The sequence below is a fragment of the Bubalus kerabau genome, chromosome 2, assembly GCF_029407905.1.
Source record: "Bubalus kerabau isolate K-KA32 ecotype Philippines breed swamp buffalo chromosome 2, PCC_UOA_SB_1v2, whole genome shotgun sequence".
Taxonomy (NCBI): domain Eukaryota; kingdom Metazoa; phylum Chordata; class Mammalia; order Artiodactyla; family Bovidae; genus Bubalus; species Bubalus kerabau.
In genome coordinates, this window is record NC_073625.1 from 176904341 (window position 1) to 176912314 (window position 7974).

Genomic DNA, 7974 nt, shown 5'->3' on the forward strand with positions numbered 1-7974 from the left:
ACTGGAGTTTCAGCTTCAGCATCAGTCCTTCCAATGAATATTCAGGACTGATTTCCTTTAGGATGGACTGGTTGGATCTCCTTGCAGTCTAAGGGATTCTCAAGAGTCTTCTCCAACACCACAGTTCAAAAGCATCAATTCTTTGGTGCTCAGCTTTCTTTATAGTCCAGCTCTCACATCCATACATGACTACTGGGAAAACCATAGCTTTGACTAGACAGACCCTTTTTAGCAAAGTAATGTCTCTGCTTTTTAATATGCTATCTATGGTGGTCATAACATTTCTTCCAAGGAGTAAGTGTCTTTTAATTTCATGGCTGCAGTCACCATCTGCAGTGATTTTAGAGCTCAAATAATAATAATAATAAAGTCTGTCAGTGTTCCCACTGTTTCCCATCTATTTGCCATGAAGTGATGGGACCAGATGCCATAATCTTAGTTTTCTGAATGTTGAGTTTTAAGCCAACTTTTTCACTCTCCTCTTTCACTTTCATCAAGAGGCTCTTTAGTTCTTCTTCACTTTCTGCCATAAGGGTGGTGTCATCTGTATATCTGAGGTTATTGATATTTCTCCCAGCAATCTTGATTCCAGCTTGTGCTTCCTCCAGCCCAGCATTTCTCATGATGTACTCTGCATATAAGTTAAGTAAGCAGGGCGACAATATACAGCCTTGATGTACTCCTTTCCCAATTTGGAGCCAGTCTGTTGTTCCATGTACAGTTCTGACTGTTGCTTCCTGAACTGCATACAGATTTCTCAGGAACCAGGTCAGGTGGTCTGGTATTCCCATCTCTTTCAGAATTTTCCACAGTTTATTGTGATCCACACAATCAAAGACTTTGGCATAGTCAATGAAGCAGAAGTAGATGTTTTTGTGGAACTCTCTTGCTTTTTCGATGATCCAGTGGATGTTGGCAATTTGATCTCTGGTTCCTCTGCCTTTCCTGAATCCAGCTTGAACATCTGGAAGTTCACGGTTCACATACTGTTGAAGCCTGGCTTGGAGAATTTTGATCATTACTTTACTAGCATGTGAGATGAGTGCAATTGTGCGGTGTTTTGAGCATTCTTTGGCATTGCCTTTCTTTGGGATTGGAATGAAAAGAATGTGATCTTGAAGCTGGCAAATGATTTGGAATTGTTCTGTGCGAATGTGCTAAGTCACCTCAGTCGTGTTCAACACTGTGACCCTATGGACTGTAGCCTGCTGACATCCTTTCAATAGTTGTATTGAAAGGTCAGACCTGATGGATGACAAGCACAATGTAACTGTATTCTCTTTTCCTCAGTCCTTCAGGTATCTATCTGTCTGTCTGTGTCTGACTTTTCCCTTCTTCTCTCCTGGATAAAATTACTTGTTGTGATGGAATGTGTTAGCAACACCTGTGTTCCTGGTGGTCCGAATAGATGGACTCTTCTCTGTGGTTCTTGGTCTTCCAGGACCAGCCAAAACAGTAGCTGAAACCACTCAGCTTGGCATCCTGTTATTACATTTCCCAGCACAACCTAGGAAGTCAAAGTAGGCAATGCATCTCACTTGAGTTCATTTTTGGAGAGTTCCTTTTTGAATGTACATAATGCTATTAAGGGCTCTGAGAAGTCTGCAGATAAAAAGCTATTATATTCAATTTAAACCACTTTTCCTAGATTATTTGACCACAGAACTCCTTTCCTCAAAACACTCCTCTAGAGGTTGACCCAGGTCAGCTTGAGCTAAGGGAATGAGGATGTTTGATAGGGATGCAGGGAGGTCCCCTGGAGCCTGAGGAACGCAGGGAGTTCCCCTGGAACCTGAGGCAGGAATGCGGCTGACTTTTGTGATGGGTGGACTGGGGAGTTAACTGGCACTGGGCTCTGCATCCCTGCTGCTCTGTCGCTGACCTGTCTCTTTTGCCTCTGACTGAAGTGGAGCACCTTCCTCACAGCTTCCAGGGTCACAGAGCTCCACAGAGAGACTGCTTAACCCTTATCCATCCTAATTCCAAATGCCTTGGAGAGAGTACCCGATTGTATCTATTGTCTCCTCCCCTCTAAACACAGCAGGTCTACACCACAGCCTCCCCACCACATTAGTGTGCTTGGGGAAGGGATGTGGAAGGTAGTGTGTTTGGGGAAGATTACCAGAGAAGGAAGTTTGTTGATTTGGGAGCTGATGTCCAAAATGAGATCTGGAGCACCCAGCAGGATGCGGCTACCCCCGCTGTGCTACCTTCTCTGCTCCTTGAACACACCAAGCTTGTTTACAACTCAAGACTTGTGTACTTGCTGTTCCCTCTCTCCAGAATGATTTCCACATAAATTTCCTCCAACGTACATTAAGGAAGTGGTATTAGGGTTGATTTTCTTTTCTCTCTTTTCCAAACTTTATTTATAATGGCATTACATTACTCTCATAAATTAAATATAGAAGAACATTGATAATACAGCAACTAAAACTCCATACCCCATCTAGAACATTGGAGCCATTATTTTCCTTGAACTGCACACACAACTTTAGTTACTACAGCCAGCAAAAGACATTTTATGTTCTGTTGGATCAAAACCTGGGGGGAATAATGCCTTCCAGAGCCTTTGCCTGAACCCCTTTGAGAGTTCACTGTATTGTACCACTTTTCCAGAGAATGCTAGCTCATTTGTTCAGTATATTTATTGACTGCTATTGTGGGTTGAATTGTGTCCCCACCCCTACCCCCCAAAATAAGTTGATGTACTAACCCCTGGTACCTATGACTGGGATCTTATTTTAAAATAGGGTCTTGGTAGATGGCATTAAGACATGATCATACTGGCTTAGAGTGGGCCCTAAATCCAATGACTAGTGTCCTGATAGAGAGAGGTATTTGGAGACAGAGACACAGAGGAGCTGTCCAAAGGGAGCAAGCCCATGCGAAGACAGGAGCAGAAGCTGGAATGATACAGTGCAGACCAAGGGGAAGGGCTGTGGGCAACCACCAGATCTAGGAGGGAAGAGACAAAGAAGCCTAACCCAGAGCCTTCCCAGAGAGCACGGTCCCACCAGCACCTTCGTTGAAATCCTTGATTGAACACCTTGACTGCTGGTCTCCAAGACAGTGAAAGAATAAGTTTCTGTTTTTTACACTTGATCTTAGCCAAAAGGCCAATAAGTGATAAATTTCTTTGTTTGCTTTTTGAAAGTTAACATTTATTTTTGGCTACACCGGGCCATCATCGCTGCAAGCAGACTTTCTCCAGTTGCGGTGCGCAGGCTTCTCTTGTTGTAGCTCCTGGGCTCTAGAGCTCAGGCTCAGTAGTTGCGGTACATGGGCTTAGCTGCCCCACAGCACGTGGAATCCTCCCAGGCCAGGGATGGAACCCATGTCCCCTGTATCGGCAGGAGGCTTCTTAACACTTGGACCACAAGGGAAGTTCTGAATTTACATTCATTTAAGCCACCCAGTTTGTGGTACTCTGATATGGCAGCCCTTGGAAACGAATACAGCCACTGACCAAGAGCCAGACCCTGTTCTCACCACAGGAGGCTCAGTGTAAACAGGATGGATGAGACCCCTGCTCTCACAGAGCTGCCATTCCAGTGGGGGAAGACAGACAGCAAACACACAAATAAAGAACAGAAAGTAGCAGGTAAAGAAAACACTGTAAGGAAAGGTAGTCAGTTGTGTGTGAGAGAGTAACTGACATGGGACAGAGGGCTGTTTTATTCTGAGTAATTTAGAAAGGGCTCTCTGAGGAGGTGACGTTTGAGTTGAGACTCAAAAAAAACCCAAAAGTCTACATACAACTTAAGTTCATCTTTAAAAGAAACTTAATATCTTGTAAAAAATATCTCTTTTTGAGAACAGAAAGAAAGAGCCTCTGATCTGTAGGTGTCATCAGTTTAACATTTGCATTTCCATGAGGGATTAGAGTAATTCTGTATCTCCCCTCTTATCACACTGAGAACTCCATGAGAGCAGCGGCTACATCCTCGTCCTCAGTACCCAGCCAGAGTTTGACACAAAGGGAGAGGCAAGAGCATAGTCAGTAATTTGTTTGCCCGAGTTGAAATCTAGAAGGGAGAACTTTCTGACTCCCAGGAAGTCATTCCCTTTTCTGCAGGGCAGTTTCCTCATCTGTAAAATGGAGATTGCAGTAATACTTAAATCAAGGGCTGGTGGGATTTCCCTAGCAATCCAGTGGCTAAGACTCCGCGCTTCAATGCAAGGGGTGTGGGTTCCACCCCTGTCCAGGGAACTAAGATTCTACATGCCAAGTGGCTCAGCCAAGAAAATTAAAAAAAAAAAAAATAATAATCATGGGCTGGTGATGAGGATTAAGTAAGACTCAGTGTGTTTAAAGTTGTGTGTCCAAATAGGAAAGTCGTCAAGGAAGACTTTAGTTTTGTCTGTATTGTTTAACTTATTACAGCAAGAATGTATAATATTTTTTTCTGTATAATCTTTTCCATTGATGACTTGGGTTGTTTTCACCTTTTGTTTATTATGGATAATGCTGCTATGAACTTTGGGTACAAATATCTATTTGAGACCCTGATTCAATTCTTTGGGGGTATACACCCAGAAGTGGAATTGCTGGATTATGGGGTAATTCCATGTTTAATTTTTTAAGGAAACACCATAATGTTTCTCATTTGTTACATTTAGTTCATTCAGCTTCAGGAAATTACAAAAATAATTCATGCTTGCTTTAACAAATAATACAGAGGTATATGAAGAAGAAGTTTAAATTCATGCACTCCATGTACAATCAGTACTATCTGTTGGGTTTCTTACCTCACTTCTCTTTCTCTATTTGTACAAAGACATCTAAACAGAGCTAGTTTTAGTTCTGGTTCTTTTTTTCTTTCATTCCTCCCCCGCCCAGATGGGGATAATATAAACCGTAAAGCTCCCCATTATCACTCCCACAAAATCTCCATGAGGTATGTTTTAAATATTGAAATTATTTTATAGTTTGTTATTAAGACAGAGAGATCAAAATAACATCCAAATGCTCATTAAAGTGGTAGAAGTATATACAGGAGGAAGCAACCACTAGAATTGTTGGAACCAGACAGGCAAAAAAAAGAAAAATCAGAAAAAAATGTTATTGTTTTCCAAGTAGCTGATCACCTATAGTATGTCACTCTGCAGAGGGTAAATGCATTTAAAATGAGGCCCACAGAGAACAAAGTTCTCAGGGTTTTTTCTGCAAAAGTAGAAGTAGACATGAGACCTGTCACTCAAATTATGAAAAGAGAAATGCCAGGAAAAGTGAGAATAGGACTTACTTTTAGCAAAAGAAGGATGTCATGGTGACCACTGCAGTGAGACTTTCTTGATCTCTTGTTTGGATACCCCAGCATCCAGCCTCTTGTGTGGCTGGCCTCTCCCGGTCTCCAGGAAGAGTGTCCGAGGCCCCCAGCCCCATATTCTATTTATACTTGTCTCCCACTTCTACCTCCCACTAACAGCACCTGCCTGAAATAAATCCACAGATGTTGGCACTTGTGGAATAAGTCTTTTTGTTTTGTTTTTAATATTTATTGTGTATTTGCTTATTGGGCCATGCCAGGTCTTAGTTGCAGCATGTGGGATCGTCAATCTTTGTTGTGTGAGACCTAGTTCCCTGACCAGGGTTTGAACACGGGCCCCGTGCATTGGGAGTGCAGAGTCTTAGCCACTGGGTCACAGGGGAAGTCCCCAAAGAAGTCTTTCTGATTATTAAAAAAAAAAAGTTTTATCTTTCCAAATATATAAATACATATATGTCCTCAAAGACAGTAGACTTATTTTAGAATTGTTAGATCTGCCTTAAATGTGTTGGTAATGTCCCAAAGAAAGGCAATGCCAAAGAATGCTGAAACTACCGCACAATTGTACTCATCTCACATGCTAGTAAAGTCATGCTCAAAATTCTCCAAGCCAGGCTTCAGCAATACGTGAACTGTGAACTTCCTGATGTTCAAGCTGGTTTTAGAAAAGGCAGAGAAACCAGAGATCAAATTGCCAACATCCGCTGGATCATGGAAAAAGCAAGAGAGTTCCAGAAAAACATCTATTTCTGCTTTATTGACTATGCCAAAGCCTTTGACTGTGTGGATCACAATAAACTGTGGAAAATTCTGAAAGAGATGGGAATACCAGACCACCTGACCTGCCTCTTGAGAAATCTGTATGCAGGTCAGGAAGCAATAGTTAGAACTGGACATGGAACAACAGACTGGTTCCAAATAGGAAAAGGAGTACATCAAGGCTGTATATTGTCACCCTGCTTATTTAACTTATATGCAGAGTACATCATGAGAAACGCTGGGCTGGAAGTAACACAAGCTGGAATCAAGATTGCCGGGAGAAATATCAATAACCTCAGATATGCAGATGACACCACCCTTATGGCAGAAAGTGAAGAGGAACTAAAGAGCCTCTTGATGAAAGTGAAAGTGGAGAGTGAAAAAGTTGGCTTAAAGCTCAACATTCAGAAAACGAAGATCATGGCATCCGGTCCCATCACTTCATGGGAAATAGATGGGGAAACAGTGGAAACAGTGTCAGACTTTATTTTTCTGGGCTCCAAAATCACTGCAGATGGTGACTGCAGCCATGAAATTAAAAGACACTTACTCCTTGGAAGGAAAGTTATGACCAACCTAGATAGCATATTGAAAAGCAGAGACATTACTTTGCCAACAAAGGTCCGTCTAGTCAAGGCTATGGTTTTTCCTGTGGTCATGTATGGTTGTAAGAGTTGGACTGTGAAGAAGGCTGAGCACCAAAGAATTGATGCTTTTGAACTGTGGTGTTGGAGAAGACTCTTGAGAGTCCCTTGGACTGCAAGGAGATCTAACCAGTCCATTCTGAAGGAGATCAGTCCTGGGAGTTCTTTGGAAGGAATGATGCTAAAGCTGAAACTCCAGTACTTTGGCCACCTCATGCGAAGAGTTGACCCATTGGAAAAGACTCTGATGCTGGGAGGGATTGGGGGCAGGAGGAGAAGGGGACAACAGAGGATGAGATGGCTGGATGGCATCACTGACTCAATGGACATGAGTCTGAGTGAACTCCGGGAGTTGGTGATGGACAGGGAGGCCTGGCGTGCTGCGATTCATGGGGTCACAAAGAGTCGGACACAAATGAGCAACTGAACTGAACTAAACTGAACTGAATGTTCCTTTGGCCCATACAATTATGAAGGAAAACTGCAACTCTCATTCCTTAATTGTGAAGAGTAGGTTCCTGGGATGTATTAAATGTTTATACCTGCTATGGTAGATAATCACTTAATACCTGTTAGTAATTCAAATTCTGACTGTACTTATTTTTATTAATAATTTATTTTTAATTGGAGGATAATTGCTCTACAGTATTGTGTTGGTTTCTGCCATCCATCAACATGAATCAGCCATAGGTATGCATATGTCCCCTCTTTCTCAAACCTCCTTGAACTCCATCCCATTCCTCTAGGTTGTCACAGAGCACTGAGTTTGAACTCCCCACGTCATACAGCCAGTTCCCACAGGCTGTCTATTTTACATACGGTAATGTATGTTTCCATGCTACTCTCTTCATTTGTCCCACCCTCCCCTTACCCCACTGTGTCCACAAGTCTTCCTCTCCGTCTCCATTGCTGCCCTGCAAATAGGTTCATCAGTGCCATCTTTCTAGATTCCATATATATGCATTAATATACAATATTTGTTTTTCTCTTTCTGACTTGCTTCACTCTGTATAACAAGCTCTACGTTCATCCATCTCATTAGAACTGACTCAAATGCATTTCTTTTTTGGCTGAGTAATTTTCTATTGTATATATGTGCCACAGCTTCTTTATCCATTCATCTGTTGATGGACATCTAGGTTGCTTCTACGTCCTGGCTACTGTAAATAATGCTGCAATGAACATTGGGGTACATGTGGCTTTTTCAGTTATGGTTTTCTCAGGCTATGTGCCAAATAATGGGGTTGTTGGGTCATATGGTAGCTTTATTCCTAGTTGTTTTTAGGAATCTCCATACT